Below are 21,218 nucleotides of genomic sequence, written 5' to 3' on the forward strand. Positions count from 1 at the left end.
GATTCCCCACACTTGAAACAGGTCACGGAACTGGTACCTGGAGGAGCATTGTTAGTTGGACCCCCATAGGGCTTGGCCGGTGCAGACTGTTGAACGGGGCGAGGCGCCTGGAAGGATGGCCTCGGTGTGAACCTGGGTGGCAGGGCGGTGTTGGGCACCCACACGCGGCGCTTCTGAGGACCAGCACCGGATGAGGAACCCATATCACGGCCATGCTTGCGTGTTGCGTCATAGTCAGTCTGACCAGTTTCAGCACTGATGGCTTTGTTGACAAGTTTCTGGAAGGATGTGCACTCATGCAGACGGAGGTCACGGCGAAGCTCAGGACTAAGGCCCTTACGGAACCTTGCTTGCTTCTTGGCATCGGTAGACACTTCCTCAGTTGCATATCGTGCGAGATTACCGAACTCCCTGCTGTAAACATCCACAGAAAGTCGGCCTTGGGTGAAACTGCAAAATTCTTCACGTTTACGGTCCATGAGACCCTCCGGAATATGATGCTCACGGAAAGCCTCACTGAACTCAGCCCAAGTAGTGACATGGCCCGCTGGGCGCATAGCTCCATAATTTTCCCACCATAGACTGGCAGGGCCTTCAAGATGATATGCAGCAAAGGTGACCTTGTCAGCCTCAGCTACTAGCGCGAAACGCAGCTTGTGAGAGATACTGCGAAGCCAGTCATCAGCGTCGAGAGGCTCGACGGAGTGGTGGAACGTGGGTGGATGCAATTTGATAAAATCACTGAGTGACACCACGTTAGCCCTCTGATGGTGTGCTGTATTCTGTTCAATACGCTCCAGCAAACGGTTGGTCTCCCGCTTGTTTCTCTCAGCTTCCATCATAACCTCGGCTAGTGAAGGAGGATGAGGCAGATTTTCATTCCTGCCCTCACTGCCTTCGGCCTGCTCTTGAGAAGCAGGGTTAGCGCGCGTGTTGACCATCCTAGGTAACAAGACAATGATTTAGTCAGAACGATAAAATCCCGACATAGGATACAGAATGTAAGGAATAATTCGGAATGCAAGATGATCATCCGTATGACATGGTAAATACAGAAACTGCTTCTTTATTCCATCGTCATACACACCATACAGGGTTTAGTACAAGACCAAACAAAGTACTATTACGGTGAAAAAGGATTACATCTCATCGGAGGCATTCCAAGCTCCTATACATTATTTTTCTACACCTCCGGAAGGAGTACAAACTAGGTCATATCCCACGAGTCACGCGGGACGATAGACGACACAGCTAGTGCGAACTAGTGATACTACCACTAACTCAGACCGATCCGTAGTAGTCCTCGTAAAAGTCACCTCCATAGCCTGGAAGCTCAACATGATCATCCGGAAACAGACGATCTCGCGGAGCTTGTGGACCATAGGGGCTAGGATGAGGCCTTGGACCAACAGACGGTGGCCTGCGGGGACCGCGAGGTGGGGTGATGCCTCCTACATCACGCCAACCCATCACGTCTGGCAGAGCAGATCTCACAGGATAGAGATCGCGCATATCTGAATATCCAGCTTGCACCGCCGGTGCGAACCGAGTCAATGTGGCCCAGTGGTCAGCACGGGTATTGAAGAGCTCTAACCTTAAGGCCCGATTTTCACGGTCCTTATCCTCGAGCATCTCAGCAGTGGTGCGAGTCCGTGAATCCTCCTGGGTGGGGTCAGCATAGATAGCCTGGAGATACCCTTGTGCTCCCGGAAGTGATCCTGGCATATACCGGAAATCAGAGTCCCGAAATAGACCAGATCTGACTCGCATGATGGTCATCATAGAGTAGGCGGCGTCCTGCACAACCATCTCAATAGTAACCCCGAGTCCATAGGAGCAGTGAAGGGGCTCGGTGGATCCAGGATAAGATGGAAATATCCTGACAGTGCAGAGATACTGGCTTTGATTGAAGTCCCGAAATTGCTCTTCGACCGTGTACTCAGGATACCAGCGGTATCCAGCCTCGGTCATTACCCTGACCAACATGGCGGTATGACCGGGTACATCTAGGCATCGTGTCAGGCGAACCACTTGATTGAGGTCGCGAGTGGCCATCTGAAAGCACAATCATAATGCAAGGGCATTAGAATTTCTAGCAAAATTTCGGCAGCATAACAGCTGTAAATGCTCAAGAAGGATTTTGAGACATTTGACAAAGGATTTCATACACACTCAACATCATCATATCAAAGTTCTGAGTCCATCCTAGCAACATAATGTGGTAATAGGATTGAACTAGGCTTGTATCCATCAAACTTATAAGGTACTACTGATTAGTAACACGTGAACCTAATAGAGAGAATAGATCCTAATTCCTTAACCCCCGGTGGAAGAATAGACTGACTCAGATCAGAATGTCATAAGATAAAGGAGTAAAAAGAGCCTTACGTTCCAACCCACAAACAATACCCCTACATATAACTAAAGAATTTCTAGACTCAACATCGACCAGTTTGGCTTGGAGAACCTACAGGCAGTCCGGCTCTGATACCAACGCTCTCAGGACCCCGACTCGATGTCACATCGATCTAGCCGGTAACACCTCATATCACTTTGCGGCCTCACGCACGGTATCCCCACGGGTGTCGCCTTACCTTTGCCCGGGTCCGTTTGCGCCTTTTGGCTCACGTATATGATAGTGTCGCTAGCATCCATATGATAAGGAGCCCGGGCTGACATGACTAGTCGTAAACCCAAAGTGGCACAGACTTACAGGGACAGGCATCCATGACCCAGCTTCGAACGTGTCGGTCATCAGCAAGTGGGTCCGGGCTGTAGCACTGGGCTAGCAGGACTCCGGTACTCAATGCGTGACATTTCCCCGAAGGGACAGACACAGGAACGAAGAAGGACACATGCCGGCCAGCCTAAGTGTTCCAGAGCAGTAGCAAGCTACCATGGCTCAGCGGTAACACTAGGAGACATTTCCCGGTAAGAGAGGCTACTAAAGATAAACAACTAGGTAGTCAGATCCCACACATACCAAGCATTTCAATCATACACACAATATGCTCGATATGTGCAAATACAACGAAGCATCACAACATGACTCTACGACACAAGTACTTTATTTAAGGCTCAGGGAGCCATACATAACATACAGCAAGGTACGGGTCTCACGACCCAACATTCAAGTCATACAGTCATACAAACCAGCAGCGGAAGTAACTTGTCTGAGTACAGACAACTAGTAAAATAAAAGAGGCTTGGAAAGCCTAGCTATACTACGTGGTCCTTCATAAGCTCAGGATCACCACCTGGGCCTTTAGCCTACTCGTTGATGTCAACGTCTACGTAGAACCCATCAGAAGGGGTTGCAGCGTCTTCTGTAAAATGTAAATTATAGCAACATGAGTACAAAGGTACTCAGCAAGACTTACATCAGATCCTACATACATGCATATTATCAAGAAGGGTTGGTGGAGTTATTGCAGCAAGCCAGCTTTGACTCTTGGCTAGACTATCCTACGATACTCCAACTTGAAATGGTTTTGCGCACACGAGTCCACTACTCACCACTTCAATACACTACCGAGGATCCGCCTCCGTCTTCCTACGGAAGAGCCATCCTCGGCACTCACACTTATCTTGAGGCTTTTAACAGTTTCCATTTACTTGTCTATGAACTGTATAGGCAACCAAGTAGTCCTTTACCGCGGACGCGGCTATTCGAATAGATCATGTTAACCCTGCAGGGGTGTACTTCTTCATACACGCTCTCACCACTTACCGTCGTTTACACGACATGTACTCGGCAACCTTCAAGCGGAAGCCCAACGTGGGTGTCGGCCACGGCCTACCTAATCACCTAAGCCTCCAGTCCAGGTTTATCGCCTATTCAGGTTCCATCCGCAGGGAGTCCGGCCGAGGTTTCCCATACGGCCCCGAACGATGTGAACAGGGTTCCCGAGATACCTAACGGGTATTCGGTACACCCGGCCACGTACCTACCGCATCACAGCCCACCCCTACGGTCAGCGCTGTCCACGGCCTCCAGTAGGCTACAAACACCAGAAACTACTTGCAACTCCTGGACGGAGAACTAGGGTGAATAAGAAGCCGAGAGGGTCCATTGGTTTCGGGCCCAATGCATGGTAGTAGCTGATTCTTAAATCACACATACAGATCTCAGTGCTTAAGGTCGGCTTCAATGAAACAACCCACCATGTACTCCTACATGGCCTCTCATCGATACCTTTACCAAATCGTGTTCACCACACCACTCTCATTACCAACATAACATTTCACTCTAGCCCATCACGCAGATGAACCAGACCTGACACGACTCTAAGCATAGCAGGCATAGCAAGGTAGGAACAACACATACATATGGCTCAATCAACTCCTACACATGCTAGTGGGTTTCATCTAGTTACTGTGGCAATGACAGGTCATGCAGAGGAAATGGGTTCAGCTACCGTAGCACACAGCAGTTTGAAACGCGTTGTCTTAATGCAGTAAAAGAGAGCAGGAGCGAGAACATGGGATTGTATCGATATGATCAATGGCTGGTTGCTTGCCTGATGGTTCGATGCACGGATATGGTTCTTCGTTAGGGTAATCACGGTACTCCTCGGAGGCAGAACCTGTCGCAAGGGACATCGATACACAACATCACCAAACAATGTGCAACAATATGATGCATGCATGAAACATGGCAATATGAGTGTGTTGGGCTAATGCAACTAAAACCAGAAGGGTTTGAACAAATTTGAATCAAGGATTCAAATTTCAAATTCAAATATGGCCTTTTAAAGTGCTTTTCCTTGTTCTGCTTGAAACATCATTTTAACTTGTTTGATCATGCATGAAAATAGTACAGATGGATAGATTGGATTTTTCTGATCATTTTTCATATATAATTTGTCCAATTTGGAGTTACAGAATAAAAGTTATGAATTTTTGAAGTTTAAATAATATTCTGGAATTTCCTGATTTAAATTAAATCCAGAAATATAATTATTGCGCCAGCATGACGTCAGCATGACGTCAGTGGTCAACTGCGGCTGGCTGAGGTCAAACCTGACGTGTGGGGCCCACACGTCAGTGACAGGGGGTTAAACAGGGTTAAATTAATCCTAATTACTAATTAGTGGCGCTGGGGCCCACTAGTCAGTGTCAGGGGGTTAACTAACAGTGGTTAGCGCTAATCCTAATTAGCTACAGGGCTGGGCCCACCTGTCAGGGACTCAGGGGGGTTCCTGCCGTGGTCAAAGTGGGTCAAACCCACCGGCGACGTGACGCCGGTGAGGCCCGAGACGGCGGCGCGATGCGGGATCGCTCTACAGGGCACGGGCGAGGCCGTTCTTGGGCTCGTTGGAGAGCTCTTGCTCCCGCGCGTCGAACGGTGGTGGTGGCCGAGCCTAGGGTGGCCGGTTCCGTCGACGGCGAGCTCGTGAGCGGCGGCCGGAGTTCGGGTGCGGTCGGAGTCGGCGTTGCAGGGGGTTTGGGGAGGCGTTGGTGCGTGCTGCGTGCTCCTAGTGAGGCGTGGAGCATGATAGTGTGCTCGGTTGGGCGCTACGGTGACCGTGGCCACGACGGCGACATCGCCGGCGGCGTGGAGCTCTCGGCCAAGGTGGGGCTAAGGCCTAGAGGTCGAAAGAGACCAGGGGAGAAGGGGGAAACGACTCGGGGGCTCACCGCGGTTGCAGTGGGCGTCGAAGCGGGCTCGGAGACGCGCTGGAGACGGCGAATTCGACGGCGATGATGGTCGGAGCCCGAAGAGGGGAACGGCAACGTGGCGGCGATGCAGGGCTTCCGGAGGCCCGTGAAGCGGTGGGGAGGAAGAGGGGGTTGTGGCGGAGCTTCTGTGCTAGTCGGGGGAGCGAGGGGTGGCCGGAGACGGCTGCTGTGGCGAACGGCGGCGACGGTGGTGTTCGGCCATGAGAGAGAGAGCGAGGGAGAGGAGGAAGAGCCGAGGGCGAGTGAGAGAGAGCAGGGGGAGGCGTGGCGTCGTCCAGGGGCATCGAGGCGAGGAGGGGAGGGCAGGCAGGCAGGGAGAGAGGTGGCGTGGCGCGGTGGCGCGCGCGCGCGCCGGCCACACTCCCCTCCCTCTGTCGGGACGAAGACGACAGAGGAGGGAGACGGGCTGGGCCGCCTGCTGGCTGGGCCGGCCAGCTGGATGGGCTGCACAGGGAGGAGCCCAGGTAAGCTTCTCCCTTTTATTTTTTTCTGTTTTCTAATTTCTGACATTTGTTTTGATTTAAATAATATATTAAATCATTTATTTAACTTATGCCAATTTTTGCAGGGGCTAGATATATTATTCCAGAGCTCCTTTATAATTGGCATAATATTTGGACATATATTAATATATATAGAAATATATTTCCAATGCAAATATTTATGCATTAATTCCAAATGCCCAAAATAAATGTCCATGAGCCACTAAAAATATTGGTTTGATTTTTATCTCTGTCCAATATTTTCAGAGAGCAACATGAGCATTTTCTTGGACCCTTTTGGAGAAATTTTTATTTGGGTCATTTTCAAAATGATTCTGAGGGTTTCACAGATCCCCATTTCAAGTTTCTGATGAAAGAGTAAACATGATGCAACACTCTAATGCATGACTAGCTAGGGTGTGACAACTCACCCCCACTCAAAAGAATCTCGTCCCGCGATTTGGGTTCCTCCGGGAAGAAGGCGGGGTACTCAAGTCGAAGACGATCCTCCCTTTCCCAAGTTGCTTCATCCTCAGAATGGTGCGACCATTGTACTTTGAGAAACTTGATATTATGACGTCGGGTGGTACGTTCGGCCTGATCGAGGATACGAATGGGGTACTCTCGATATGTAAGATTATCTTGGAGATCAAGCGTTTCGTGGTCCACTCCACGGATAGGATCCGAGAAGCAACGCCTGAGTTGAGAAACGTGGAAGACATCGTGGACTCTGGAGAGATGCGGAGGTAGTTCCAACTGGTAGGCAACTTCTCCTCGTTTGGCGAGAATGCGAAAAGGCCCAATGTAACGAGGAGCCAATTTGCCTTTGATACCGAAACGATGGGTTCCCTTCAGAGGGGTGACCCGAAGATATGCCTTCTCGTCAACCTCGAAAGTCATAGCCTTATGTTTTCGGTCATATTGACTCTTTTGACGAGATTGGGCTGTTTTCAACTTTTCACGAACGATGCGAACTTGTTCTTCTGCTTCCTGAATCATGTCCGGGCCAAAGAATTGTATTTCCCCGGTCTCTGACCAGTTAAGGGGTGTTCGACACCGTCGTCCATAGAGAACTTCAAAAGGGGCTTTACCCAAGCTAGATTGATAGTTGTTGTTGTAAGCGAATTCGGCAAATGGAAGGCACTTCTCCCAGTCCATTCCGAATGAGATAACAGAGGCTCGAAGCATGTCTTCTAGAATTTGGTTGACGCGTTCGACTTGACCACTCGACTGAGGGTGGAAGGCGGTGCTAAAGGAGAGACGAGTTCCCATAGCATTTTGGAAACTTTCCCAAAATCGAGAGGTGAAAAGACTTCCTCGATCCGAGTTAATTTCCAAAGGAACACCATGAAGGGACACTATTCGGGAGATGTATAAGTCTGCCAGCTGACTAGCGGTTATACTCTCACGAACAGGTAGGAAATGGGCTACTTTGGAAAGACGATCGACCACGATGAAAATAGCATTATTCCCTCTCTTGGTCCTGGGAAAACCGGTAATGAAATCCATACCAATTTTATCCCATTTCCATTCAGGAATAGCTAAGGGTTGAAGGGTGCCAGCAGGCCGTTGGTGCTCTGCTTTTACACGACGACAGACGTCGCAATTTGCAATATACTGAGCAATTTCTCTCTTCATCCTAGTCCACCAGAACCTCTGGCGTAGGTCCTGATACATCTTAGTACTACCGGGATGAATGGTGAGAGGAGATTCATGAGCTTCCTTAAGGATCAAACGCCTCAGGTTTCGCACTTTGGGAACCACTAGTCGATTCCCGAAGTATACGACCCCTTGATCATTAATAGAGAAGCAATTCGCAATTCCTTTCTGAATGTTTCTCTTGATGCGGGAGATTCCCGGATCTACCTTCTGTGCTTTGATAATCTGATCCGTAAGGGTAGGTTTTGCCACCAAGGTGGAAAGAAAACCTTGAGGAACAATGTGAAGATTAAGTTTCCGAAATTCCTCATGGAGAAGCGGTTGACTTTGTTGTAACATCAGATTGTTACAATAAGATTTACGACTTAGCGCATCAGCCATGACGTTGGCTTTCCCTGGGGTGTAGGTTATCCCTAAATCGAAGTCTGTGATCAATTCAACCCAACGTCTTTGCCTGAGATTCAAATCCGGTTGGGTGAAAATGTACTTCAGACTTTGGTGATCAGTGAATATTTCGCAGCGGTTACCGAGGAGGTAATGTCGCCAGGTCTTAAGTGCATAGACTACGGCTGCAAGCTCTAGATCATGAGTAGGATAATTCTCCTCATGTGGGTGCAATTGCCGTGAAGCGTAGGCAATTACGTGTCGATCTTGCATGAGAATGCAACCTAGTCCTTGTCGCGAGGCGTCGCAGTAGATAACAAAATCCTTGGAGAAGTCTGGCGGTACCAGTACGGGAGCAGAAGTCAGGCGTCTTTTCAGTTCCTGAAAGCTGTGCTCACATTGTGGAGTCCACTCGAACTTCTTATCTTTCTTGAGGAGTTCGGTTAGAGGTTTAGCAACCTTGGAGAAGTTCTCGACAAAGCGACGACAATAGCTCGCTAAGCCTAGAAAACTCCGAACTTGCTTGACCGATTCAGGTGGAGTCCAGTTAAGGACGGCTTGAACTCGCTCAGGGTTAACAGCAATACCTTTACCAGATATTACATGACCCAGATAGGTCACTTCTGACAACCAGAATTCACATTTAGAAAATTTGGCATAAAGGCGATGCTCTCGAAGTTTCTTCAACACTAGCCTTAGATGTTCGGCATGTTCTTCCTCGTTCTTGGAGTAGATGAGTATATCATCGAGGTAAACCACGACGAATTTATCCAAATACTCCATGAAGATTGAGTTCATTAACCGAGAAAAGGTGGCTGGAGCGTTGGTTAAACCGAAGGACATGACGGTGTACTCGTATTGGCCATAACGAGTAACAAAGGCCGTTTTAGGAATGTCCCCGTTTCTGATTTTGATTTGATGGTAGCCCAACCTCAAATCCATCTTCGAGAAGACTGAGGATCCAGCGAGCTGATCATACAGGTCGTTGATCCTGGGAAGCGGATATTTGTTCTTGATTGTGACCAGATTGACAGGTCGGTAATCTACAACCATCCGGTCCGTACCATCCTTCTTCTTGACGAATAGGACGGGGCAAGCCCACGGAGATGGACTAGGTCGGATGAAACCCTTTTTCAAGGACTCATCGAGTTGTTTCTTAAGCTCGGCTAGTTCTAGTGGTGCCATCTTATAAGGTCTTCTAGCAATTGGAACAGTTCCTGGAATGAGGTCTATTACGAACTCAACATCCCTGTCAGGTGGAACACCTGGCAATTCTTCTGGAAAAACATCCGGGAAGTCACAGACTACCGGAACGTCCTCAAGGTCTGGCAAAGGGCTGGCGTTAAGAGAATATAATTGTCGCTTGGCTATTCGGGTCAAGACATTGACTATCTTCCCCGAAGGATGGGTGAGTTGAACAGTCCTAGAGAAGCAATCAATTTTGGCTTGATGAGCTGACATCCAGTCCATACCCAGAATGATATTAATATCTGAAAATTTAAGGGCTATCAAAGATGCGAGGAAAACAAGTCTGTCGACTTGGATTTCATTTCCATAACTTACCCTAGAGGTCTGCCATCTAGAACCAGGGGTAGAAATTTCCATAGTGGATGGCATGTCACAGAATGCAACGTTATACAAACGAGCATAATTTTCGGATATAAAAGAATGAGAGGCTCCTGTATCGAAAAGAACAGATGCCGGGTGGCAATTAACAAGAAGCGTACCGAGAACGACGTTGGGATCCTCTTGAGCTTCTTCGGCAGAGATACAGTTGACATGGCCACGTGTAGCGGTGACCGGCTTGGCGTGGAATACTTTTCCTGTCGGCTTGCCACGGCCAACAGCTTTAGCAGATTGATTGGGGTTGGTCTGGGGACACTCGCATATAGTGGCCAGATTCCCCACACTTGAAACAGGTCACGGAACTGGTACGTGGAGGAGCATTGTTAGTTGGACCCCCATAGGGCTTGGCCGGTGCAGACTGTTGAACGGGGCGAGGCGCTTGGAAGGATGGCCTCGGTGTGAACCTGGGTGGCAGGGCGGTGTTGGGCACCCACACGCGGCGCTTCTGAGGACCAGCACCGGATGAGGAACCCATATCACGGCCATGCTTGCGTGTTGCGTCATAGTCAGTCTGACCAGTTTCAGCACTGATGGCTTTGTTGACAAGTTTCTGGAAGGATGTGCACTCATGCAGACGGAGGTCACGGCGAAGCTCAGGACTAAGGCCCTTACGGAACCTTGCTTGCTTCTTGGCATCGGTAGACACTTCCTCAGTTGCATATCGTGCGAGATTACCGAACTCCCTGCTGTAAACATCCACAGAAAGTCGGCCTTGGGTGAAACTGCAAAATTCTTCACGTTTACGGTCCATGAGACCCTCCGGAATATGATGCTCACGGAAAGCCTCACTGAACTCAGCCCAAGTAGTGACATGGCCCGCTGGGCGCATAGCTCCATAATTTTCCCACCATAGACTGGCGGGGCCTTCAAGATGATATGCAGCAAAGGTGACCTTGTCAGCCTCAGCTACTAGCGCGGAACGCAGCTTGTGAGAGATACTGCGAAGCCAGTCATCAGCGTCGAGAGGCTCGACGGAGTGGTGGAACGTGGGTGGATGCAATTTGATAAAATCACTGAGTGACACCACGTTAGCCCTCTGATGGTGTGCTGTATTCTGTTCAATACGCTCCAGCAAACGGTTGGTCTCCCGCTTGTTTCTCTCAGCTTCCATCATAACCTCGGCTAGTGAAGGAGGATGAGGCAGATTTTCATTCCTGCCTTCACTGCCTTCGGCCTGCTCTTGAGAAGCAGGGTTAGCGCGCGTGTTGACCATCCTAGGTAAACAAGACAATGATTTAGTCAGAATGATAAAATTCCGACATAGGATACAGAATGTAAGGAATAACTCGAAATGCAAGATGATCATCCGTATGACATGGTAGATACAGAAACTGCTTCTTTATTCCATCGTCATACACACCATACAGGGTTTAGTACAAGACCAAACAAAGTACTATTACGGTGAAAAGAGGATTACATCTCATCGGAGGCATTCCAAGCTCCTATACATTATTTTTCTACACCTCCGGAAGGAGTACAAACTAGGTCATATCCCACGAGTCACGCGGGACAATAGACGACACAGCTAGTGCGAACTAGTGATACTACCACTAACTCAGACCGATCCGTAGTAGTCCTCGTAGAAGTCACCTCCATAGCCTGGAAGCTCAACATGATCATCTGGAAACAGACGGTCTCGCGGAGCTTGTGGACCATAGGGGCTAGGATGAGGCCTTGGACCAACAAACGGTGGCCTGCGGGGCCCGCGAGGTGGGGTGATGCCTCCTACATCACGCCAAACCATCACGTCTGGCAGAGCAGATCTCACAGGATAGAGATCGCGCATATCTGAGAATCCAGCTTGCACCGCCGGTGCGAACCGAGTCAAAGTGGCCCAGTGGTCAGCACGGGTATTGAAGAGCTCTAACCTTAAGGCCCGATTTTCACGGTCCTTATCCTCGAGCATCTCAGCAGTGGTGCGAGTCCGTGAATCCTCCTGAGTGGGGTCAGCATAGATAGCCTGGAGATACCCTTGTGCTCCCGGAAGTGATCCTGGCATATACCGGAAATCAGAGTCCCGAAATAGTCCAGATCTGACTCGCATGATGGTCATCATAGAGTAGGCGGCGTCCTGCACAGCCATCTCAATGGTAACCCCGAGTCCATAGGAGCAGTGAAGGGGCTCGGTGGATCCAGGATAAGATGGAAATATCCTGACAGTGCAGAGATACTGGCTTTGATTGAAGTCCCGAAATTGCTCTTCGACCGTGTACTCAGGATACCAGCGGTATCCAGCCTCAGTCATTACCCTGACCAACTTGGCAGTATGGCCGGGTACATCTAGGCATCGAGTCAGGCGAACCACTTGATTGAGGTCGCGAGTGGCCATCTGAAAGCACAATCATAATGCAAAGGCATTAGAATTTCTAGCAAAATTTCGGCAGCATAACAGCTGTAAATGCTCAAGAAGGATTTTGAGACATTTGACAAAGGATTTCATACACACTCAACATCATCATATCAAATTCTGAGTCCATCCTAGCAACATGTGATCCTGATAGAGAGAATAGATCCTAATTCCTTAACCCCCGGTGGAAGAATAGACTGACCCAGATCAGAATGTCATTAGATAAAGGAGTAAAAAAGAGCCTTACGTTCCAACCCACAAACAATTCCCCTACATATAACTAAAGAATTTCTAGACTCAACATCGACCAGTTTGGCTTGGAGAACCTACAGGCAGCCCGGCTCTGATGCCAACGCTGTCAGGACCCCGACTCGATGTCACATCGATCTAGCCGGTAACACCTCATATCACTTTGCGGCCTCACGCACGGTATCCCCACGGGTGTCGCCTTACCTTTGCCCGGGACCGTTTGCGCCTTTTGGCTCACGTATATGATAGTGTCGCTAGCATCCATATGATAAGGAGCCCGGGCTGACATGACTAGTCGTAAACCCAAAGTGGCACGGACTTACAGGGACAGGCATCCATGACCCAGCTTCGAACGTGTCGGTCATCAGCAAGTGGGTCCGGGCTGTAGCACTGGGCTAGCAGGACTCCGGTAAACCGGGCTGTAGCGGGCTAACAGGACTCCGGTACTCAAAGCGTGACATTTCCCCGAAGGGACAGACACAGGAACAAAGAAGGACACATGCCGGCCAGCCTAAGTGTTCCAGAGCAGTAGCAAGCTACCATGGCTCAGCGGTAACACTAGGAGACATTTCCCGGTAAGAGAGGCTACTAAAGATAAACAACTAGATAGTCAGACCCCACACATACCAAGCATTTCAATCATACACACAATATGCTCGATATGTGCAAGTACAACGAAGCATCACAACATGACTCTACGACACAAGTACTTTATTTAAGGCTCAGGGAGCCATACATATCATACACAAAGGTACGGGTCTCACGACCCAACATACAAGTCATACAGTCATACAAACCAGCAGCGGAAGTAACTTGTCTGAGTACAGACAACTAGTAAAATAAAAGAGGCTTGGAAAGCCTAGCTATACTACGTGGTCCTTCACAAGCTCAGGATCACCACCTGGGCCTTTAGCCTACTCGTTGATGTCAACGTCTACATAGAACCCATCAGAAGGGGTTGCAGCGTCTTCTGTAAAAATGTAGATTATAGCAACATGAGTACAAAGGTACTCAGCAAGACTTACATCAGATCCTACATACATGCATATTATCAAGAAGGGTTGGTGGAGTTATTGCAGCAAGCCAGCTTTGACTCTTGGCTAGGCTATCCTACGATACTCCAACTTGAAATGGTTTTGCGCACACGAGTCCACTACTCACCACTTCAATACACCACCGAGGATCCACCTCCGTCTTCCTACGGAAGAGCCATCCTCGGCACTCACTCTTATCTTGAGGCTTTTAGTAGTTTCCATTTACTTGTCTATGAACTGTAAAGGCAACCAAGTAGTCCTTTACCGCGGACGCGGCTATTCGAATAGATCATGTTAACCCTGCAGGGGTGTACTCCTTCATACACGCTCTCACCACTTATCGCCGTTTACACGACATGTACTCGGCAACCTTCAAGCGGAAGCCCAACGTGGGTGTCGGCCACGACCTACCTAATCACCTAAGCCTCCAGTCCAGGTTTATCGCCTATTCAGGTTCCATCCGCAGGGAGTCCGGCCGAGGTTTCCCATACGGCCCCGAACGATGTGAACAGGGTTCCCGAGATACCTAACGGGTATTCGGTACACCCGGCCACGTACCTACCGCATCACAGCCCACCCATACGGTCAGCGCTGTCCACGGCCTCCAGTAGGCTACAAACACCAGAAACTACTTGCAACTCCTGGACGGAGAACTAGGGTGAATAAGAAGCCGAGAGGGTCCATTGGTTTCGGGCCCAATGCATGGTAGTAGCTGATTCTTAAATCACACATACAGATCTCAGTGCTTAAGGTCGGCTTGAATGAAACAACCCACCATGTACTCCTACATGGCCTCTCATCGATACCTTTACCAAATCGTGTTCACCACACCACTCTCATTACCAACATAACATTTCACTCTAGCCCATCACCCAGATGAACCAGACCTGACACGACTCTAAGCATAGCAGGCATAGCAAGGTAGGAACAACACATACATATGGCTCAATCAACTCCTACACATGCTAGTGGGTTTCATCTAGTTACTGTGGCAATGACAGGTCATGCAGAGGAAATGGGTTCAGCTACCGTAGCACACAGCAGTTTGAAACGCGTTGTCTTAATGCAGTAAAAGAGAGCAGGAGCGAGAACATGGGATTGTATCGATATGATCAATGGCTGGTTGCTTGCCTGATGGTTCGATGCACGGATACGGTTCTTCGTTAGGGTAATCACGGTACTCCTCGGAGGCAGAACCTGTCGCAAGGGACATCGATACACAACATCACCAAACAATGTGCAACAATATGATGCATGCATGAAACATGGCAATATGAGTGTGTTGGGCTAATGCAACTAAAACCAGAAGGGTTTGAACAAATTTGAATCAAGGATTCAAATTTCAAATTCAAATATGGCCTTTTAAAGTGCTTTTCCTTGTTCTGCTTGAAACATCATTTTAACTTGTTTGATCATGCATGAGAATAGTACATATGGATAGATTGGATTTTTCTAATCATTTTTCATATATAATTTGTCCAATTTGGAGTTACAGAATAAAAGTTATGAATTTTTGAAGTTTAAATAATATTCTGGAATTTCCTGATTTAAATTAAATCCAGAAATATAATTATTGCGCCAGCATGATGTCAGCATGACGTCAGTGGTCAACTGCGGCTGGCTGAGGTCAAACCTGACGTGTGGGGCCCACACGTCAGTGACAGGGGGTTAAACAGGGTTAAATTAATCCTAATTACTAATTAGTGGCGCTGGGGCCCACTAGTCAGTGTCAGGGGGTTAACTAACAGTGGTTAGCGCTAATCCTAATTAGCTACAGGGCTGGGCCCACCAGTCAGGGACTCAGGGGGTTCCTGCCGTGGTCAAAGTGGGTCAAACCCACCGGCGACGTGACGCCGGCGAGGCCCGAGACGGCGGCGCGATGCGGGATCGCTCTACAGGGCACGGGCGAGGCCGTTCTTGGGCTCGTTGGAGAGCTCTTGCTCCCGCGCGTCGAACGGTGGTGGCGGCCGAGCCTGGGGTGGCCGGTTCCGTCGACGGCGAGCTCGTGAGCGGCGGCCGGAGTTCGGGTGCGGTCGGAGTCGGCGTTGCAGGGGGTTTGGGGAGGCGTTGGTGCGTGCTGCGTGCTCCTAGTGAGGCGTGGAGCACGATAGTGTGCTCGGTTGGGCGCTACGGTGACCGTGGCCACGACGGCGACATCGCCGGCGGCGTGGAGCTCTCGGCCAAGGTGGGGCTAAGGCCTAGAGGTCGAAAGAGACCAGGGGAGGAGGGGGAAACGACTCGGGGGCTCACCGCGGTTGCAGTGGGCGTCGAAGCGGGCTCGGAGACGCGCTGGAGACCGCGAATTCGACGGCGATGATGGTCGGAGCCCGAAGAGGGGAACGGCGACGTGGCGGCGATGCAGGGCTTCCGGAGGCCCGTGAAGCGGTGGGGAGGAAGAGGGGGTTGTGGCGGAGCTTCTGAGCTAGTCGGAGGAGCGAGGGGTGGCCGGAGACGGCTGCTGTGGCGAACGGCGGCGACGGTGGTGTTCGGCCGTGAGAGAGAGAGCGAGGGAGAGGAGCAAGAGCCGAGGGCGAGTGAGAGAGAGCAGGGGGGAGGCGTGGCGTCGTCCAGGGGCATCGAGGCGAGGAGGGGAGGGCAGGCAGGCAGGGAGAGAGGTGGCGTGGCGCGGTGGCGCGCGCGCGCGCCGGCCACACTCCCCTCCCTCTGTCGGGACGAAGACGACAGAGGAGGGAGACGGGCTGGGCCGCCTGCTGGCTGGGCCGGCCAGCTGGATGGGCTGCACAGGGAGGAGCCCAGGTAAGCTTCTCCCTTTTATTTTTTTCTGTTTTCTAATTTCTGACATTTGTTTTCATTTAAATAATATATTAAATCATTTATTTAACTTATGCCAATTTTTGCAGGGGCTAGATATATTATTCCAGAGCTCCTTTATAATTGGCATAATATTTCGACATATATTAATATATATAGAAATATATTTCCAATGCAAATTTATGCATTAATTCCAAATGCCCAAAATAAATGTCCATGAGCCACTAAAAATATTGGTTTGATTTTTATCTCTGTCCAATATTTTCAGAGAGCAACATGAGCATTTTCTTGGACCCTTTTGGAGAAATTTTTATTTGGGTCATTTTCAAAATGATTCTGAGGGTTTCACAGATCCCCATTTCAAGTTTCTGATGAAAGAGTAAACATGATGCAACACTCTAATGCATGACTAGCTAGGGTGTGACAACTACGTAAATATGAACGGAGGCGTAAACTTCGGAGGGGGCGCCGCACACGGCTAACTATGTTTGTCGTGTGTTCTAGTGGTGCCCCCCCCCACACACATATATATATAGGTTGGAGGGGAGGAGAGGCAGCCAAGGGGCGCCCCAAGTAGGAGGAATCCTACTTGGGGTCCTCCTAATTCGGCCTCCCCCTTTCCTATTCCTATTCAGGATAGGAAGGGAAGAGGGGGAAGCGAAATCCTATTCCCTATTCCCTTTTTCATTTCCTTCTTCCCCTTTCCTTCTCCAATTTGGCTAGCCCATATGGTGGGGCGCACCAGCCCCTTAGTGGCTGGTGTGTATCCCGTCTTGGCCCATTAGGCCAAATATAGCTTTTCGGGGGTTGCCCGGAACCCCTTCCGGTTACTCGATACGTACCCGATACCCCTAGAACACTTCCGATGTCTGAATACTATCGTCCTACATATGAATCTTTACCTCTCGACCATTTCTAGACTCCTCGTCATGTTCAAGATCTCATCCAGGACTCCAAACAAAATTCGGTAACCAAATCACATAACTCATATAATTGAAAATCATCATCGAACGTTAAGCGTGCGGAACCTACGGGTTCAAGAACTATGTAGACATGACCGAGACACCTCTCTGATCAATAACCAATAGCAGAACCTGGATGATCATATTGGTTCCTACATATTCTACGAAGATCTTTATCGGTGAAACCATAATGACAACATGTGTTATTCCCTTTGTCATCAGTATGTTACTTTCCCGAGATTCGATCGTCGGTATCTTCATACCTAGTTCAATCTCGTTACCGGCAGGTCTCTTTACTTGTTCCGTGATGCATTATCTCATAACTAACTCATTAGTCACATGGCTTGCAAGGCTTATCATGATGTGCATTACCGAGAGGGCCCAGAGATACCTCTCCGATACTCGGAGTGACAAATCCTGATCTCGCACTATGCCAACCCAACAAAAACTTTTGGAGATACCTGTAGATGTAAGTGCATCTAGTGCCACCCCTAGTTGGTTTTGGAGTATTGACGACAAACTTGGTTGAGGGACTAATGTGTTTGTGAGAATTCCAGGATAACACAGGTAGTAGTCCCGCATTGATTCAGCTTACCTACCAGAGATGACCCCTAAAAATGTGTGAAGACATTCAAGACAATGGTGGTCGGTGAAGATATTCACAGCGAAGATTATGACTTGAGAAGACATTCACGTGAAGACTATGGAGTGCGAAGACATAGTTGTTCCATAGTTTCATTTTCTTCTTTGTTGAGTCATAGGAACTACCGCACTGTTAAGTGGGGTCCAATTGAACAAAGTCAGAAGTGATGATCAACCAAATCCTATGTCTTCGAGTGAAGAAAATGAGAGCAAATCTTATCCATAGCTGGATGAGTCAGCTTTACTTGTAGCCCAAGTCAAGCTGCCGTGTGTGTTTGAAATCTGACCATTGGACATGTGTCAGTTCCTTAGTGACCCGGGGTCATTTCCGACAAATCAGGTCGGGTTGCCTCCTGGCTATAAATATCCCACCCCCTACACCATAAATTGGTGGCTACTCAGAGTTAGTCCACGACTTTTGTCGTTTGAGAGCAACCCACCTCTGAAGCATTTGATAGAGAAATCCTTGCGAGGACAATGCGCTAAACACCCAGAGCCAAAGAGTGTTAGGCATCACTAAAGTCTTTCTGTCTGCGTGACCTGAAGACTTGTTGCACTTGAGGACTGTGAATCCTCCAGCCGGTTAGGCGTCGCGTTCTGAGCATCCAAGAGTCATTGTGGATTGCCGGTGAATGAAGTCTGTGAAGGTTTGGAAGTCTCCCTTGAAGACTTACCAGAGTGATTGGGAGAGGACTGTGTTTCCTTAGCTCAAGGGGAATAAGGTGAAGACGTGGTCTTTTGAGTTGAATCTCAGCCTCCCTAACCAAACATACAGTTGTCACAGCAACTGGAACTGGTCCAACAAATCCTTGTCCTCACCAAGCAACTGGTTCTATCCATTACCTCTCTTTACTTACAGTTTGTCTTCGTGAAGTCATTGCCTGCTTGCATGATCTGATTGACTTCATTCTTTGAAGACTGTTGTTGTTTGGATTCATACTATCTTCCATCCTGATCCATACTACCTAGCTACTGATAGTCTTCGTGCTTTCACTTCATTGCTTACTTGACTATGGCTTGTCTAGTGTAGTCTACCTTCCGCTGCATATCAATAGGTTCATTTCTACTGTTTGTCTTCAAAGCCCCCGTGTTTTGAAGACTTCCATAAAAATCGTCTATTCACCCCCCTCTACTCAATTACTAGCACTTCCAATTGGTATCAGAGCAAGGTGCTCCCTTGTTCCAAGTGATTCGGTTTAACCACCTGGAGTTTTAGCTATGTCGACTGCAGGGATAATCAAAGTCTCCGCTGCATGCATTGTCTTCGATGGCACTGATTACCCCTACTGGAAGAATAAGATGCGCATGCATCTTGAAGCCATTGATGTCGACCTTTGGTATGTCATCAAGAACGGCGTTCCCAAGGCCGATGAAGGTGTCACCCCTACTGATGTCAAGAAGTTCATTCAACTGGATTCTACTGCCAAGAGCATCATCTATGGTCATCAGACCAAAGGACAGTATGGTCGTGTGAGTGCTCTAGAAACTGCGAAGCTAGTCTGGGACTGGCTCTCCAAGGTAAACGAAGGCGTCTCAACCCTGAGAGACTCAAGGATTAGTGTTCTTCGCCACCTCTTCAACCCCTTCAAGATAAATGACAATGGGAATGTTCATGTCGGTGGGAAACGACACCTATGGGGTCACTAGGATCCCTTCTACGGTTGGCGGGCACGGGGTTGTGCGAAGAGCAGGTGTGGCGGTCAGCACACAAATCGTTTACCCAGGTTCGGGCCACGGGGATGCATAGAACCCTAGTCCTGCTTGTATGTGTATTGAGGTGTTCTTGTGTTCTTGAACTAGCTGCAGTGGCTCTCTTGTCCAAAAGATCCGAATCCCTCTCCTGGACGCCTCAGGCCTCCTTTTATAAACAAAAGGGGTTGCGACAGTGGCACACAAGAGGTGGAAAGGTGTACAGGGACTGAGTCTATCCCTTGGCATCGCCGGACAAATGCATTTAATGCGCTGCTGATGTGCCCCTCTCGCTCTATTGGGGACGACGAAGAAGCTCGTCCCAGCTGTCGTCGCCTCGCCTGGCTCCGACGTGCGTCCAAGCTGACGAGGCATCGTTGCATCACATTGGCTGGCTGCTGGGCTGGTGCGATGGTGGAGCCTTCACGAACATCTGCATGCCACCATTCAGGTGCTTGCAGAGTCGGTGTAGAGGTCATGCGCTGCCACGCAGGTGTCTGCTCAGCTGGTCGAGCTGGGAGCTGTATGGGAGCGGCGGTGGAGGTTTTGGCAAACGCGGGCCTGGCTGCGGCCCTGCAGGTGTCCTCGGCAAGGGTCTTGCCGAGGGCCTGGCAAGGATCTCACTGCGGCACCGCGGTCGTCCCCGGCAAGGACCATGCCAGGGGTCTCGTGGATTTCCATGGCAAGGATCTCGCCAAGGATCGTCGTCTTCTAGTTTCCATCTGATCTTGCGTGTCTATGATCTCTACAAAGATCTGCATGCCACCACGGAGGCGCCTCCCAGCCTTGGTTCCAATATGGCGTAGGAACCCCTTAGGTTCGAGGGTGGCGTGCTCTGCTGGCGTCAGGCAAGTTGCCTCGACAAGGATCTTTCCAAGGCTGCGGAAGCCACCCCGGCAAGAGTCTTGCCGGGGGTGTTCACCTCGCCCTCTTGCTCTCTTTGCGTCTCTGGTCTTGGCGTTGCTCTGGCATCCCTCCCCTACCCTGCTTAGTGTCATTGTGGGCGCGGCTCTGACTGCCCGTGCACAAGTTAAGGGGTGCAAAAGGAGAGCCCCTACTTTTGTACACCAACAGGAGCCCCCGGGCATGGGCCACACAAAAGTGTGACGCGTTGTTGGGCTAGGCCCAAAACGATGCACGGGCAGGTGGGGCAGATTTTTACCGCAGTAATTTCCCGTCCGCTGCGCTTCCCCATGACCCGCGTTGAATGCGCGACGTGGAGGGTCATGCGTGACATGGGGGTCATGCGTGGGGCGGTTTCCGCAGGCGTGCATCACATCATGGTAAAGAGGCAGCCCGCGCCTTCCCCGTAAAAAGGAACGACCACGGCCTTGCTGCTCATTTACCCCTGTGTCTTCTCCAATCTCAGAACCGTCGTTCCCTCCTTCTTCCTTCCCAAGCCCGTGCTCTTGCTCGCCGCTGCTACATTTCCGCTGCCCTTCCCTGTAACGCCCTCGATGCGGCTATATCTCCCACGTGTCGAAGCACGACTTAGAGGCATAACCGCATTGAAAGCAATGTCGCAAGTGAGGTAATCTTCACACAACCCATGTAATACATAAAAGAAAGAGATACATAGTTGGCTTACAATCGCCACTTCACACAATTACATGAATAAAGCATTACATCATCCAGTTACAATCAAGGTCCGACTACGGAACCAAAATAAAAGAAGAACCCCAAATGCGAC

Source organism: Triticum dicoccoides, chromosome 2A (genome assembly GCF_002162155.2).
Source record: "Triticum dicoccoides isolate Atlit2015 ecotype Zavitan chromosome 2A, WEW_v2.0, whole genome shotgun sequence".
Classification (NCBI taxonomy): domain Eukaryota; kingdom Viridiplantae; phylum Streptophyta; class Magnoliopsida; order Poales; family Poaceae; genus Triticum; species Triticum dicoccoides.